Source organism: Seriola dumerili, unplaced genomic scaffold (genome assembly GCF_002260705.1).
Source record: "Seriola dumerili isolate Sdu_G_001 unplaced genomic scaffold, Sdu_1.0 BDQW01000035.1, whole genome shotgun sequence".
Classification (NCBI taxonomy): domain Eukaryota; kingdom Metazoa; phylum Chordata; class Actinopteri; order Carangiformes; family Carangidae; genus Seriola; species Seriola dumerili.
The window spans coordinates 4234901-4253384 of NW_019174290.1; positions in this window are offsets into that span (position 1 = coordinate 4234901).

The window sequence follows — 18484 nt, forward strand, 5'->3', positions numbered from 1 at the left end:
TCAAGAAAATATTCCCAACACCATTCATTACCACCACCAGCCCGGCTGTTGACACAAGGAAGGTTGGGTCCATGGATTCATGCTATTGATGCCAAATTCTGACCCAACCATCTGTGTGCCTCGGCAGCCTCAGTTGTGGTGAGCCTGTGTCCACTGCAGCCTCAGATTTCTGTTTTTGGCTGACAGGAGTGGAACCCAACTTGGTCTTCCGTTGTTGTGGCCCATCTGCCTCAAGGTTGGATGTGTAGAGCGCTATAAGATGCAACACAGTTGTAAAGAGTAGTTATCTGAGTGTACCTGCATGGTTTTACACAGCTACCACAACTGGCTGATTTACAATTTACCATGAATAAGCCAGTGGACAGTAAATAAAGTTCTTGGTGGGTGTAAAAAGTATCATTAAGTGGAAATACTCAAGTAAAGTACAAACTAAGTTACATTAGTTAGTTTGGGTTCCATCACTAATTAATTGGATGGACAAAGAAAGAGGTAAATTATATTGGAATAAATAAGTGAAGTAATAGTAATAAAACGTGGCCATTACCATATTCGTTCTGTATACCCATGAAGGCTAAAAATAGTATATTTAAAATTCTGGGTAACATAAACACAAGAATGTTTTTATTTAATATTTTGTTGATATTGACCATTCACTCATTTAACTTACAGTTGTCGTTTTACTGAAAAACTTTGGTCAGACGTTTTATTCTAACGTGATTTTTAGCTTTATTATCTAAACACACCTGGGAGCATGCTATGACATCACATTTGAGCGCCCACTAGCAAACAAAAACGTGCCATCATCATGTTGCGACACTAGTCGGTGGAGAGTCCGGAGACGAGCGAACCTGGCGGGTGTAGAGAAGGCTGTGAACGGCAAAAATTTGGTCTCCGTGGATGTGTTTTCCCTCTTGTAATGGTCGGAGGCCATCATACGGCGCCCAGTGAAGGAACAGAGTCAAGAGGTGGACGGACACGGGCGTCAGTTTGACAGAACGGCTCACGTTAGCTGTGTTTTAAGCTACTAGCCAGTTAGCATTACTCGTACTCGGCTTGTAGAGGCTAGTTAGCTGACGGTGCTAACGCGGTAGCTGCTGGTAGCTGGCTGCAAACACTCGCTGCTGCAGGTGGGAAACCAAGAGACGAAAGCAGGAGCGTAACATACCTCAGCGGAGCCTCCAGCATTAGCCTCATCAAGCTCCTTAGCATATCTCGGTTTGGATACACGACCAGAAGGAGCCCCCGGGGGAGGCCCGCCACCTTTGTCCAGCTTCACATTACTGAGGTAAACATTGTGTAAAATCACAAAGTGCAGGATCACAACTGTGAAATATTGCAATGCTGTGATGTACCAGTGGGAAAGCGGCCTAGCATTAGCCAGCTAACATGTAGCTCGCTGGTTAGCCGAGTTAGCATTGCTAGCGGTGATGTGGAGCTTGTTATCGAGCTGAAAGAAGTTGAAGTCGGATCTTTTAACTCGCTGTAGCTGAACGCACCGTGTGGGAATGTTACTTGCGCGAATTTAACCTGGAAGAGTTTGTTTAACTGTGTTGGATCACTCGGGTTGCTAACACCGAGTCTTTTAACAAGCTGCACAAACTGAGCTAAAAGCTGTAAAGTGCGAAGAGTTTAATGCCCATGCAACACGTTGATTAGAAGACGGAACAAGCGTGGATTTTATTTAATCTGGTCATAGTGTCCAAAAAGAATGTGTAGGCGCAATTTAGCAAGTTAATTATGCTCTGCTGTTCAGGGTGTAATGTGTCATATGCAGGCTGACCCCATACGAAGTTACTTTATGCCTTAGTTCTGTGGCTTTACTTGGATAAATCCAATTAACAGGATAATGACAATCAGCACTGTTTATGGGTTGTTGAAAGACTTGAGATTTAGGAAGACCAAATGGATTCACAAAACTACTTTGACTTTGTAAGTCACAGGTGTAACATTCTGCTCTCTCAGAAGTTCTAGTTGAAGCAATTTTGGATTGTCCAGTTTATTAGGTATAGGCACAAAGTCCCACCTTTTGTAAATGTTTCATTGTTCCATTTTGGAGGCTATTGTCTGTGCTGGTTTTACATTGTATTGTGTTTTACTAAAGGGTGTTTGTCTTGTTTAATCTGCCCTCTTTGATGTCAGTATGGTGGACAAAATATTGTAGAAACCAGTGTCCCTTATAAACTGGCAACTGACTGTATATTTAGTCAGGAATCACCTATATCCACTGACCACTTTGTTCATCCAAATGCATATATTTGCTGCTTTTTTGTCATTTAACTGTAAACAGAATGTTTGTGGGTTTTTTTTTGGACTTCTGTTTGAACAAAACATGACATTTGAAGCAGTCACGTTCAGCTAAGTGAATTTTGACATGTTTTGGATGTTTAATCAATTAAATAATAGTTGTTCATCACAATAGTTGTTAGTTGCAGCTGTAGGACATAGATAAACACGGTTGCATGTCTGTGAGTCCTTGACATCCAGCAAACCTATTCTGTCTATACCGACTATGTTACCTCAACTTGGAGGATGAACCAGACCACCTTTTAGTTCAGTATGTAGCTCATCATTACATCATTTTTACCATAACTTTTTCTTTTGTTCATAAACTAAATCATAAGTTTGAGTTGAGTTTGAGTACATGCACTGGCACACGGACAGAGAGTGAGAAACTTGATAAGGTATATAAATGCCACAGTATCCTGATTTCTGTTGGAGTACTTCAGGTAATATATTCAGGTATGAAAAGTTTCTTAAAAGGGGTCAAAAAGGTTTCTGACACCGGGATGTGATGTTTACAACTGAGACTAGGCTAATGGGAGGCACTCACTTTCAACCTGAATTGTCCTCCTCCATTCATGTCAGGTTAGCCAAACCCGTGGGTGTATATTTACAGACTCAAGACTTGGAACTGATCATACCACATCACTGCTAAACAACAGAATTGCATAGAAATACATTACATAAGAAACAAAGTTTCAGTTTCACTCCTTTCCACATCCTAATTTTCCCTAAGTTGACCATATGATGTTTTTGTCTTGTGCTATTTTTCAAGTTCAGAAGTTAGTTAAAATAAAAATGAAAAAGTCACTAACATTGAAATAAAGGGTTAGGGTAAGGGTGGTTGACACAATTCACAAAAGTGGAGTCTGAACCATGTTAAACCCAGGTCAGGTTGACGGTTGTTGAGGCAGGTCGGATGACATATTTGGACTGATTGAGATGCACAGCCAATACAGGGTTATAGACCAGTGGCACTTATTTCCATTCACGGAGAATGCAACTGCTTCGTAATGGCATTCACTTGACCTCTCAGGTCTGAGTCCATCTTCAAGATAGCAAGGTTAAAAAACAGCTATCTCTTAGTCCTCGAGTCAAGACTGAAAGCAGTATCTTGGATCAAGGCAAAATTTTCTTTTGACCAGACAACATTATGTCAAGTTGGCCTGCCTTTCTTCTCAAGACCTGAAAATCTGCGGTGAGTGTTTTTATTAATTGGCTGTGATTTGAACAGCTAACTGGTCGTCTTCATGTTAGGTAAGAAAGTTGTAATAAGCAGGAAAGGAACCAGTAAGTAACAGATAATGCTTTTTCTGTCAGTTATGTTTTGTATTTTGATTAGTGGCTTTAAGGATGATGTAATAAGAGTCATACATTGCAAACATCATCCTCAGGGGAAGAAATTGTAAATTTTTTTAATCACATGGATGATTAAAGTGCAACTATGGAGAGGGTATTCTTTTATGCACAAGATCAATGTAATACAGAGCCTAACCACAGAATCCAATTGTTAACACACAGTCAATAGACAGATACTTTACTATTTACTTATCAAATTACAAAAGCATCTACTTAAGCAAGGCTTTTTCTACATAGATGACTTTACAAATGGGTTTCTGTGTAAAGAGTTTAAAAAAACCATAGCATTAAGTCAACATCTCTCTGACACAGTGTCAACAAAAGCTGAAAGAAGCTTAAAGGTAGGGTTTATCTCTGCTCCATTTTTGCAATTCTTTATTTAGAGAATAATTTAGAACATTTCACCAATTATTATAAAGAAATAGCCTTGCAGTTAGAAGGTATGAAGTCTTTCGCAAATTAACAGCATAGCCTAGAACCCTTCCCTTCTCAATGTCTTTTTTCCTTTTTTTTATAGACAATATATATCTAATAGAATTTCTCATAACTATTTCACATTTCAAAAAATGGGATGTATAATAACCAGGGTGTGCACTAACATGTTGGGAGACAATCCAGTAAGTTATTTTAATTTTAAGACAGAAAAGAAGGAAAGAAATTTATACACAATTCCAGTCAAAAGTTTGTACACACTTTCTTTACAACATACATACACAAATATGCATACAACCAACAGACAAACAACCAAGGGTCAATTAGTTTATTAATGCCATAAAGTGTGGCCGTGATCATATTATGTAGGATACCCATTTTTACCATAACTTAGTAAATCTATTCATCCGTAGGCAACGTGAAAAAATCCTTTTTTGGGTGGCATCTGTGTAATAGATGAAATGGTTTCTGGACAGCCCAAAACATTTTACTTACTTTGTTGAAGTTTGATATTATGGTTTTTATCAGCTGTGACCACCTACTACTTATGTTACAAACAAAACGGGGCTGCCTATTTATCAAAATGAAAAAAGGTTCTAAGCTATCATACCTATTACTCCTGGATACCAAGTGACTCAATATGAATATAGACTCTAACTTTGTCTGAAATTAGGTGCCGTATATGTGAGCATGCCCTTAGAAGGGATTATAGAATAGATCCATTGAGGAGAAAATGTTCGTCACAGTCACTTGAAATTAGTCAGTTTTATTTGATTTTAAAGCCAACAGAAAACAACCAATTTGTTTCCTGGAGTTCAGCCTGTTCCGTTTTGCCTTTAGCTTGATAAAGCAGCATTGTATTGAAAGCATATTTGAAATTGCCGTGAAGGGCTGTGAACCTTCATGATAAGACAATTGGACTGTTAAATGACCTCAACTTTGGGAATATTTGTGGAAAATCTGGGAGATTTTCTGTAAGTGTGGGGACTTTTCCTCCTGCATTGATGTCAAATATTAATATGTTGATCAGGCAAGTACACTGCCATTACCCAGTATTGTTGTTCTGGTCATGGTCCAGTAATTGATGGCTTTGCATCCTGTCATAAAGGCTTTACAACAAAAGTTTTCCAAGATGGAACTGATTATTACACACTGTATGGTAAAAATGTCAGCATTTGCAGCTTCTAGCTTCCCAGATGTGTGGATTTAATGCTATTGTTGCCTTATATGACAGTAAACTGAATATCTTCATATAGTCCTTTTTATATAAAGGACTGATGATTACAGATTGTATGGCTTCTGCTACAACCCATGGTGCCACAGCCATTAAAATGACAGGCTGTAGAACAGATGAACTAGGCAAATAATGAGCAGATATGAACATTTTGTAAAAGAGGATGTTCATTTTGTTGTTTCTTGCTTTTACCATATGAGTCAAAATGCACTCAATGTACCCTTTTGAAAGTGCTTACACCATTAGCGATTATTTAATCCTTTATTTGCAAACAATTTAATGCATGGAGTTGTGTGAGACGTGTGTGTTCCTCCATCTTCATGATTGAGGCATAAATAGTGAGGACTAGAGAAGGCAAGTACAAAGATATCTCAACAATATTGAGACAAGAATGGCATAGTTTCAGTTCACATGGATCAGTGTGATGAAATACCCTTTTCTGGCTGTGATTATTGCTGCAAGGCCTTGGAGACTGAGAGATGAGGGGTATCCTAGACTTTGTTTGCAGAAAGCTTCACATTCCCACAGTCCTGACTGTTGCTGTGTTACTGACCTCAGGGCTTCCTAAAACCATTTTCATATGGACAGTGAGATTTCCTGGCTTTGAAGTGCATATTGACAAAACATGAAGGGGGCCAGAGTGAGATTGGTTATTAAGGGTGTAAATAGTGGGCAGTGGTCAGGTGTTATGCATTCTTAGAGACAAGACTGGCCTTGGTAGCTCTAGACTGAACTTTGTATAATGAAAAACAATTAGAAGCACATTTGTAACCTACATTCTTTGGTGAGACTAATAACTACTGATGAGCACTGTTTCACAAACTTTTTTGGAGGTTGCTGATAAGAGATTTCCTGCAGGCAACCACATTATCCCTCTGAATGCTAACCCAGTTATGAAATGTATCATTTAATCTCGGGTTATTGGGAAAACGGGGAAACTGCAACCATGTAAAAGGTTCTTAGGATCTTTCCTCTGTTTTCATCAGTTTTAAACACTAGATTCCTTTGTGCTGTGGTCCCCATCACTGCTAACTCTACTGCAGGCCTTGGGAAGGGTGCTGACAGATTTCAAAATTCAAGCGTTTTTCTGTTGCCTTTATTGACAGTAGATTGTAAAGACAAACAGAAAATATGAGGAAGCTTGCAATCAGGTCAAACAAATGTTGAAGATTTGAATCATGGGCTGAGAAGCGAGTCGAATTTCATGTTGTCAGTCACATCACTCCACTTTTTTTTGTCCGGGCAGGATAACAGCATGACTACCAACTTTTCCAGACCATGTCTCGTCTCAAAATGACCTAACTACAAAACTAACTGTAATGGAAACTGAGTAAGGTTGATGGAACTGGAGAGCAGCACGACTCACCTCTGTTTGCTGCTCCGATGTTAAATGTTTGTTAAGTAGACCCTCTCCTGCTGTTCTTCTCTTTGGTTAACAGATTCTCTGTGGTGCACTTTTGTAACAGAACTGCCACCAGGATGCCCACTTTTTTGTGTCTTTCACTGTGTGCCCAATATTTGGCTTAAACCGGTGACTCGAGAGTCTGAACTTGGAAAAATGGTAATGGGGTGCAGTCCTTCTTGCAAGAAAGCTGAGATACTGAACCAGGGATGTTGGGATTATATGCGTTTTAAGCACTTTTACACTTATAGCCACTTATAGATTTTATATCTCGGTGACACATGGACTGTTCAAGTGAGGTTAATAAAATCCCCCCAAATTCACTTTCCTCTGTGTAGGTGCCTCACATATGAGCAGTTCGTTTCTGGAAATCCAGGGCATGAATTTTACCTTTCCCACTATTGTGTTGATGCTTTAAAGTAAATACTGCTGTGATTTTGCTCTGTAGTGTATTTTCATGTAAATGAACTGTGTAATAACTCGTCAGTGCCATCCAGTTTTCAGGAGGCAAACCATGACAGTACATTTGGAATAAATGTACTGAATACCTGCTAAGGATGCGGAGTTATGTGTATCTTAGCATACTAAGAGCTTAAACCGGTGCCTCAACAGACGGGACAAATGAGGCAGGATCTTGAATGATGAGACCTGGAGCACCTGTTTTTTTTTTTTTTTGTTTTTTTTAATAACGGGCTGCAAGCAACATTTCAACATAAAGCATTTCTACATCTGAGCTAGAAGAGGTAGTGGCAGCGTAGATGTTGAAGTTTCCTGCCACACATTAGAAATAACCCCAGGTCAACAAAGATGGCAGGAACCGTCTGGGTGATGGTGTTGGAGGCACTGAAAAGGACTAGAAGAATGAGGAATGAAGAGAGAAGCTTCTGTGTTGAAGTGGAGTGCTTTAGTAATGCAGTGAGTGCAGTCTGACCAGAATGGGCAGTCATCCAGGTCCTTTGGGAACCAAAACACTGTTTAAGGAGAGATACTGGCACATTTGGTCAGAGAGCAAGAAGATAATGAGTGATTTGTGGCATCAACTGGATTGAGGGATTGAGAAATTGATGATGATAGTTTAAAGAGTCCAGAGGGTAGAAAAGGGAAGGGATTGAAGGCACAAGTTAGGTGTAATGGTCAAAATGAGTTTGAGGATTTCTTCCAGGTAGAGAGGCTTGAGAGAGAGTACAAGCCAGTGTTACTGTGTGGGGTTAGATTCTCAAGTGGTTAAAGGATGCTTTAGCTGCAGTGTTTGAATTTAGATGAGAGACTCAAAGTGGGAAGTGATATTGTCATGTCTTGTTAAACATGTGCCATTTATTCTCAGCTACCTGAATCCTTTTTCATCAAATTTAACAAATTCAGACAATCATTGGGTTGTGAAAGACAGACGGGCGAGAGGATTAGAGAAGAGATAGATAGATGAGGGGGATTCAGTGGGGAAAAGCCTGGAAAAAGAGCAGGAGCAAGTAAAGGCAAGAAGAATAGAGTGTAGAAACTTGTGTTAGTAAACAGGGTAACGGAGAAGGAAATAAAACAGTGCAAATAAGAATGAAGAGGAGAAACAAATATTACATGAGTAGGCTCTACAAAAGTCCAGCCTGCTGTTAGCGTTGTGTGTGGGCAGAGGCACTTGAGAGAAAGTGAGATCAAGGAAAGAGGAAATTAAAGGGCTTTTCTGTGGGGAGGTCCAAGTCACCTTGAAGAGAGGGATCTCCCGTCTCTCTCCCTCTCTTTCTTTCTTTCTTTCTTTTTTTTTTTTTTTTTTTTTTTTAAGAAAGTCATTAAGTAGGACTGTGGAGCAAGAATGGACAACATCAAGGAGTTCAGAAACAATGATTAGACTGCAAGGAGGTCAAACATTTGGATATTACAATGCATGACAGCACTTTTATATTCACACCCATCTCCAAAGAAACACTTGAACGCTCTCAAACTCTCCTTGTTTATGTTTTCACTCAACTTACCCAGCTAGTTGCAACAGGAACACAAAATCAGCATCCTGTTGTTGGAGATGTTACAGGGAGTAACAAAAAGCTAAGTTTAAGGTAATTACTGGGAAAAAAAGCCTGTATGAGCCTATAAAGTTACATACCGATTATTTTGCTTTTATGCTTCCGTGCTGATGACAGCCATGGCCGTATTATGTCTATTATTATATTATTATATGACATTCACTTGGACTCAAGAAGAACTGATTAAAAGGGTCAAGGTCACTGACCTCACAAAACATATTTTTGGCCATAACCAAAGATTTCATATGCTAATTATGACACAATTTAACAAATGTCTAATAGGGTAAAATGATGAAGTGATAACATTTTATATCCAAATTATCAAAGGTCAACTTCAGTGCGACATCATAATGTTCTGCAAAACACCATTATTCCCATTATTCAATGCTCTAACTCAGAAACAGAGGGGGAGATTGTGACCATATTTCCTGCAGCTTGACTGGTTGTTGGTGGCATACAACTGTGAGGCGGTAGTTCTATGAATAATTTTTTTTTGTACAGGCATACTGGTCCTTCATGGCCTGGTATCAGATATGAGGTCTAGTACCAGTCTACCTGACAGTCCCTCATGTCACTGTTGCTGTTGCCACATAGCCATGTGAATGTAAGGAACGCTAGCATTAGCTTTTTCGCTCAGACATGATGCTGGCTTGATATCACCTGAGTCAATTTGAAGGTGTGGGATGGGGATACATGCTAGTTTCAAATTGGAAAAATAGAATAAACCTTGTTATAATATGTAGCATTTGGTCTTATCCCTGAAGTACTGTTATTTAGCCAAACCTAGCATTTAATGGCTATTGCCACTGTTGAAGCATTAGGACAGAAATCATGGGGTTGTGGTTGAATACTGGAGGGAGACTGTGTCGTTGGAAACATTTATGAAGGAGAAGGTTTTCAGATATTAGTCAGATAATGTTCTGTAGCTCCAAACCTGTGCAGACATATTAATAAAGGTAAGGCTTAGGTCAGGTTTCATGTTAAGTTGTCAGTGTTTTAATATAGTCCAATTTCAACGTGAGACCTCTTTCTGTGGAATTTAAAATCTGTCTCTCTTCGCACCTTCATTAAGACATTAATTTCTATGTGATAATTTATTCACCTCTCATGCCCTGTGGTTATCCAATACGCTCAATGTATGTTCCTTGTTCTCTACCAGACTTACTTACTCATGTTACGTTATATTTGATTCCTAGCTTTCTTAAAATGCTTTCTTGATAAGTTTGAATTCACTCACTGAGGTTTTACTGGAGATTTACAAGCAGCTATAGCAGAGTGTGGGTGTGTTCTACAGTTGTGAATGGCCCTCTGCTCTGTTTCTGTGAGGCACAAGGAGCATGTTAATAATTCAGTGCTGTGCCATGTAGCTCTGAGTTGGTTAATGAGCACAGAGAGGAATCTCTCAGGGATATTACTTGGATGTGGACCATAGTGTGAACGCTGGGTGACATAGTGCAGGGACAAGAGGAAGTGGCAGTTTGGGACAAAAAATGTCATAATATTATAGTCCAAAATTATGGTAAGGTAGAATATGGATAGCAGAGACTTTCTTAATCCTGTCCTAGGAAGGACACTTCCTTTATTTCTTGATACTGTGGTGTAGAACAAGCAGACTTTTAGTAGTTCTAGTATCATTACCAGTATCTTTCGCTCGCTATGTTTACAGGAACATGTAATGGGACAGTGTTCTTACAAAGAGCAGACCTTCCCTAGTCAAAGTAAATGTTCCTTATTTCACTGAATGATTTACATTTTAGGAGGAAGTGCATCTCTGTCTCAACCTCACCTGTTGGACAGTGACCACATTCTGTCTTCTTTTGGCTGAGCCTGGTCTCGGACTAGACTGCACGCTCTCACACGCACACAGAGAGGGCCATTAGAGAGAGATTGACACAACAGGGCGGGTAAAAACTTTATGGATTCATGGTTCACAGACAAAGTTGTGGCAGCTCACCAGGATTTGTCCTGGTATGCCTGATGGCTAGTGAGGCTGTAGAGGGTTTTGCTGTACCTGGGTGGTGCGCAGACATTGGTTGGAGTGAATATCAATAGGTAATAAAAATCTATATAACTTAATGTTGGCTGGTTAAATCTAAATTTCTATCCCCTAGTAGCTCCCCAGCACACAGACCTATCTCCAGTCTTGGTGTGATTTTCTATCACAGACTACATGGAGGCTCTGGGGTTTTCAGCTCAGACCTTTTTCCATCATACCTTAACACAATTGCATCTCTTCACTGCCACCCACAACTCATTCCCTCTCAAATGCCCACCAGTCCTTCTCTAAGACTGCAGCAGAGGTGCAGGATGAAAAAGGAGGCCTCTCCCAGCGGAGGTCCTGTTGGCATGGAAACGCCTGTCCTTGTGAATGGAGGCTTCTCTTACAAGCCTGGTCAGGGGTCCCCCACTGTCTCATGGCCCAAGAGGACGTTGTTAGAAATCTCATGAGCGAACCTTTAGACTGTTCACAGAGCCTGGATTTATATGTTACTATCTGGTAATGCACTTTGTGGATTTCTACAAGTCCTTGTCTGGTGCTGGTTGTTATAAGATTGTGTGATTGTGTTACTGCAGTGCTTAAATTTAGTTTCCACAATTTGTGATCGCTTGAGTGCTCTTATTCATCTGCTCCTTCACACTGAATATTGGGGGCAGTGTGGATCTAAGGTTTGAAGAAATTGACAATCAGCACAAACTCTCAAACTCTATTTCTCTGAACTGGTCCCATACCGTGATAACCCGATGTGCCAGATGGTTTGTTACACAGAACCATCTGCGAAGTCTTCGTTAAAAACTATTGGGAAAAGGACAGGTGATTTCAAAAAAATACTTTGCAGGTGATTAGATGAGCCGTATGTCTGTCACCCTCAATCACCACTAACTTCAACCAATTAGATTCTGCATCCATCCCAGTTTTTTCGCTACCAGTGTAGCCAGTTGGTAAATCAAACTCTTGCCGAAGCCAGCAAGGAGAAGAGGAACTGCCATAATGAACAGTAGCCCTTCGCTGTTGTCACACCTAAGACATACCTGTAGCTGTCAGTAGTTCCTCCCTCATAGGACGCAGATTGGCCTGACCACTGTGGTTCGGCCAAAAGCAAATAGCTTGGAGTCTGGAAAGATGGATTCTCACTTGCGGGGAATTCAGCTGTCTTTGCAAGGTTAATGGTATGGCAGGGTTGATTCAAAAATATAACTAAACTTTATGCCTAGTGGCTTTCTTCCCATAATCTACCAAATACTGTGTTCCAATTTTGAAAGAATTGGAGGACACCAGCAATTGCGGGGTTCCTCTGATCGGCATATTTTTCCCATGTGATAGCCTGTTGCCTTCATTTGTATGGACCAAATACTGTGTGAAATAAATGTTTCTTCCTGATCAGGGACTGTTGAACTCATCATAATCAGTGCTCTGTCTTTGATGATGAGTCAACTACTATGTGGTTTTCCGGCTAAGTTATTTTTTAATTATTTCTGCAAAATGAAAAATGATCAGTTGTTTTCTACAAATATGAATGTCTTTAATAAACATTAGATTTTAAGAGATTCTCTCTACAAGTGCATTGATTTGTAGATAGATAATAAGTTTGGCAGATTTCTTTGTAGGTAGCAATTTATTAGATGAAGAGACAGAAATGCTGACCAGATCAGGATTACCTCTGCGTTATCTGTAAGTGTAAATAGAATGGAGAAATTAGTGTTAGGCGATCTTATCCGTAGTCAGATTGTCATCTTGTGACCACGTGAAGTTGCCTTCTCTTGTTGACTTGCCCTTGTTGAGCCAAAAGTTCTGTTTACAACCTTTAAAAAGCATCAGGCAAAGAAACAAAACTAAGGGATTTGTTCTGTTTGTCTACTGGTCTCCTCTGCTGTGTTTAATCGTAGCGTGGCAGCTACACCCACCAAACAGCACTTCAGTGACAGTCAACTGGTTGACGTGTGCACTGGTGTTGAAATGGGAAAACAAGCCAAATATCATGGCACAGGCATAAGCTGTTGGCGATCGCTCTGATGATTGTCGATCACTGAGATCATCACCCATCAGCGGAACCCTGTATTGAATAGCTGCAAATGAGTAATTAGCATTTCATCAGCCCAAAAGGAGTCAGGAAGGACAAAGCCACGACTGATAGAGGTAAATCAGTGGCATACACACCGATGCACTGAAAAGAGCATATTGCTGATTTTTCTATTAATATTAAAATATTGAATTAGTCCTTGATTAGATGCCTTGAAGGAAAAACAGTGAGTGTCTCTCCTCTGTGGACAAGGATGGAGAACCACTGACATAATTATTAATTTCCAAATTCCCCAGAAAAAGGGTCACTGTAGCATCCTGTCCTTGTCTTTTCCCCACTACGCAGGTGTCTATAGCTGGCACACTCTGCATTGTCTGTCCTTTTCTATTGTTTCCAAAAATCTTTTGAGACCAGTAAATGGGATTAATAGTGTGACTGACTGCAGTGTTGCACAATAATAGTTTCACACGTAAATGTGCACCTTTTTATGGTAGGAATTTACCATGCTAATGATTTACAGTTTCTAAAGGCCAAAACCAAGCTGACCATTTTTTTTCCAATTAAATCAAAAACTCTGTCATTGTTCTGTTTGAGGATTCAGTAGGCTACATTATATTACTCAAATGTGTGGTAACCTTTTTATGGTACTATATTACAGCACGGAAATGGGTTTGAAATCGCTGATTTTGAAGTTATGTAGATCACGGCTCTCTGGCCCGAATTCTCATCCTTCTAAAAGAATTATGTACTGTTTATCAAAATTATAGTACGTACTGTGTCTAGTGGTGCTGTTCTGGCTCTGGGCTCATTTATTGTAACTCTAAAATGCATCTTGTGGGAAGTGATCACAAGTTGACAGCATAAAAACAGCTATAATCTGCATTTTTATGGTAAACATTGAATGACAATGTAAAAACAGTGACCGGTGTTAAAGGCGTTGCTCGTAGTGATGAACCCATTGAGAATCACCACCTCTCTCTGGAGCTCTGCTCTGCTTTACTGACATTTGTAGCAAGTTTCAGCTGATTGTTTAGCTGTCTGACCCCCAGTTTCACTGTTTTGGTTCACGCTTACTGCTCTGTGTCATGTCATTTTCGGTCACAGCAGGCAGCTGCTGTCAGTGAAAAAGCTTTAAAAACCCACTTTACACTACCTGCTCAGCAACAAACGGCAGATGGACGAAGTTAGTAAAAAGCTGCTAAATGCTCCACTATGTTTATCAGCTAAAGAGCAAAATATCTCCCTCAGGTGATGATGGAGACCAAAATTGGCTAAAAGAGAGTCAATATTGGATACAAACATGACTTCAAATGAATGAGAAAGTTGCTCCATAATTGTTTGATTGATTGAGTATCAAAAGAGTTTAATTTTCTGTTGATAAACTTATTGATTCATTGTTTGCTTGACATCTAGTATATATACATATATGCACCTAAAATGCATTGAGGATGGATTTGGATCTGATTTCTCATTCACCTAATGAAGGCAATTTTGACACTGATATCCACATGAATTTTAAGTTATTTATTTTGTAGTCTTTCATCCACATATTGCTTGTCCATCTTTTGATGAGAGGTAGTAGTAAGTAGGACTAATGAAAAGTCGGAAATAGATAATTTTAGTGTGATTTGAAAAATTGAAAGTGCTATAGGAATGTGTTGCATTGTCATGATAGGATATCCTCCCTCAGACTTGACCTGGGTGGCTTTCCGTCGGGGACGCAGGCAGCTGGCAGCTCAGTTAAAGTGCCTTTAAGTCTATTAGAGAGGATAATCCTTGAGGGAGAGTTGCAGTGAACAGAGGGACCGGGCAAAACAAGTCTGTCAGTTCACTTTCCACACTTTTGTCATCCGAATGTGCCCCTCACACAACCGCTTCTCGTGCAGCCGATCATTCTCTAACACATGGCTGCCATATGCTTTCTTTATTACTCCGTAAAAGGAAAATTGGCCTCTGTAAACAAGATGTAAAAATAGAGAGAGACTATGGCGTGTTTGCTGCATGACCCCAAAGTTTTTGCTCTGCTCTGACCAAAATTCCTGTAGATGGTCTCTGAGGTGTTTTTTTTTTTTTTTTTTTTTGACATGAATATGAATGAAACAACATGAATGAGAACAAGCATGTTTTGTTTATTTCTCTGCTGCTGTTGTATCTTTTGTACCTCACAGTTGTTTTCTCACCTTCATTGCGTTCTCTACATTTTCTCTAGCCTCCAACCTTCCACCTTTCACTTCCCCTGGCTCAGTCGGTGGCTCAGCAACACTTCAAAGGGGAAGGTCTGCGGCGCTGCAGATAACACACTGCACCCCCAAGCACCGGCAAGCCTTTCCAGAGCCCCTACGCAGTCCCTCGGCTGACAGGTTTGGCCCCTTCTGTGTCTTTATATGAAACTGTTTCTTTACTGACATTTCTAGTGCTACATTTCTTTTCAAGATGCTCTGTCTTCAATTTCCATTGTTCTGTAGAGCCCCAGGCCTAAATGCACACTTGAACTGCATCACCGCCTTGCAGCATTTGAATGCAGTTGTAGAACTTGTTTGTATTATGTTAGCTGGAGTATTATGGCCTGTTGCATAGGAGGAGTCAAATTATTTCTTTTTAACATGGTTTTGAACACTTTGAAATAATTATTGTATTTATCAAGATATTTAAGGATTGATGTCATGTTTAATTCCTATCCAATTAGTTTTTGTGTGCGCCCTCTTTGTTCATGTTTGGGTCACAGATTGTGCCCTCGATCTTATTAGAATCGACTGATCTGATAAAAATCAAGAATTGGTTCCATCTCTAATAAGCATTAAGTAAACATGCAGTTCAACAAATATACAGCATGAATGTCAATTAAATGAATATTTACTGATTACCAAGCGGATCTATAATGTATGGACATTCACAGTCACAAAACTGTATAAACACTAAATAAAGGTAGTAAGGAGTGCAAAGCTACACTTTCAAGTTGAATATATTTTTTTTAACCTACATCAGTACGGCGACAAACTGTAGATTCCTTGTTTTGGCCGATCTGAAAGATGACCAGCAGATTTCAGCCTATCTATTGAAAAAAAAAAAAAATCATCTTATATACTTAACTCTCTCAAGTGTGATAGACAAGTATTGGATGACTGATCCATGTTGGAGTACTTTGAGTATTTTTCTTAAGTCATTGCATCTGTTGGCTTATCAGTGTTTCCATGGTAGCAGCACGTTGGAGACTGGGTTCCTCATGATTTCCTCTGGGATGAAACACCTCTTATTCTGCTCTCTAAGAACATCTTTGTCCTGAAGACAATCAGTAATCATTTGACAGACATAAAAATTGGAATAAGTTTTTGAGATTCTTCTATTTATCTTGCTTAATGTGATATTAAATGCAGATTACTTATCATTAAAACCCATTATCTGAATTAAAAACCAATTTACAGTTGAATGTTTACAATAAACTACCTTCCTCTGCATTATATGAGCTGCATTTGAAGTAATTATATCTCTGCCACAGTTAGATGTGCTGGGAAATTTACCAAAGGTCACGCATTGGGAGAAAGCCAGCTTTTCCCTTGGATAATTTTTCTTCAGTGTGTTGGAACACTTAGGTAACATCATATCTGCAGGCTGAATGTTGATGAGATGCAAATTGGGCCTGAGACAAAATAACAAATCGTTTTGTGACACTAAAAAAAATGCACGTGTGTCTTTTGTATATTATATATTACAGTAACAAATACACATATTTAGAGGCCATAATGACCTGGTCTGGCCTGATGAGTGTGCTTATTTGGTTCAGTCAGTCCACAGTTCGCACCTCTTAGCATTACAAGTTCACTGTGTAACACTAATCAATCTAAAAAGTGGTGAAAATGTGTTGTCAGTTTACTTTTAGTCAGGTTCCTGTCCAGAAGTAGTCAAAGTGTGAATTAATGCATGGTTCCATTCACTGCCGCTATACGAATATTGGGAGTTGGCTCACGGAGATAAACAGTAGGTGCTGCAAATTCTCCTGCTGAGTACCATTTAACCATTACAGAAGAAGAGGATGCAACAAAATGACGCAATCATAAGAGTCAAATGTTAGATAATATAAATACAGGGACATGATGGAAATATAATTATATATTATAATAATTTGTTTGTTTCATGTATTAGTGGATTAATAAGGACGGTTACAGTCTCCTCATTGCTCCACAAAGATTTTATGTTTTCATCCACCACAACTTTGATCTCTTCAGTAGAGCAAAGGATCGATGGACTTTCATGTACGTCGTTATTCATTCTGTCTGTTTCCATTGCAATTTGTTGCAACTTGCTTTTTTGATACAACAACTTTCCCACCTCATCCAATTGTAAAAGGGTTTTTTTTTGGTGATTTTTTTTTTTTTTTTTTAAGTTCTTTTTCCCCAAAAGTTTTGGTGTTAACGCTCTAGTTTGAGTGCAAAGGCCCAAAAACCAAGTTGATATGAACGTACCTACTCAGATCACTATGCATCTATAATGATCACCATCACCATTGTGATCACTGTTGTCACTGCTATTAATATTAAAACTAGAAATGGCATCAACAATCAGAGGTTACTTTGTTGGTAAAAACTATGGTGAATCTTTGCAAAGCCAGTAAAACGGTACAGAGAGGAAATGGGCTTCAAGAATTAAAAAATCACAACTGAGCCTGCCCCCTGATGGGAACAATGTCTGGAAAAGCATGAATTGATTCTTCTTTGTTGATTCAGAAGTGATTAATGTTATTACAACAGTGTGCCCCAAACATGTACTCTTTCATTAATTCTGTCTCCTCATTAGTTTCTGTTTTGTTTAGTAATGTCTGCTCTGCATGACTGAAATGTGAGCTAGTTTGCTGCAGGGAAAACATTTTTTTTTTTTTCTAACTGCTGAGGCTCACAGCTGCAAATTGTGTCATGATTGTGATGTTCAGGTCTCAGTTACTCAGTGTAGAAAGATCCAGGACTTGGAGGAAGAAGCTGTAGAGGAGGTGGGGTCGAAGAGGAAATGAGGCTACATTCCAGCAGTGATTTATGAAGTGTCTTTCACACTCTCTGTAGTGCTTGCTAGTTTGCAGCTGCTCTAGACAGTTTGCTGACTTTAGAGCTAGACCCAACTCACTCTACATATTGAAAGGATGTCATTAGTTGCTATATGAGCAAAATTGATACTGTGTGGTGAGCTAAGTGAATTACTTTTCGCCAGTACATCATCCCTGCATAGTTTTTTGCTGAAGCTGACAGCCCCCTCCTTCCTTAGCGTCCCCTGTTTTGAGACTGTGGTTTTCATTCACCAAAGAAAGATCCTGAATGATGCTCTCATGTGGACCACAGAGCTTGGAGCTAAAACAAAATGCTGACAAACTACGCAATGAGTCACCTCTTAAGACTGAGTCCAGTGTGACGAGACGAGGCCTGTTTTATTATTAATCTGTAAGAGTCTCCGGCACTGCTGTGTGAGAACATGTCAAACACACTGAGCTTGAAGTTCACACCTGCAGCAGGAATTAAAGACATTCTTGTCACACCTCTCGGGATTGTCCGACTATGTTGGAATAACAACATATAGCCTACAATATACATTATATTTGCTATATTAAGATAACAGTGGAAGCTATTGCGTCTATTATGTGACCCATCTTGATGATTCACTGCAGGCTGTTTAACCTGAAGCAATGATCCCTGATTACCGTTTATTGTACACCCTCCAAAATGTTTCAGAATGAAGTCAAAACAGTTCAATCAGGTGCTGTTGT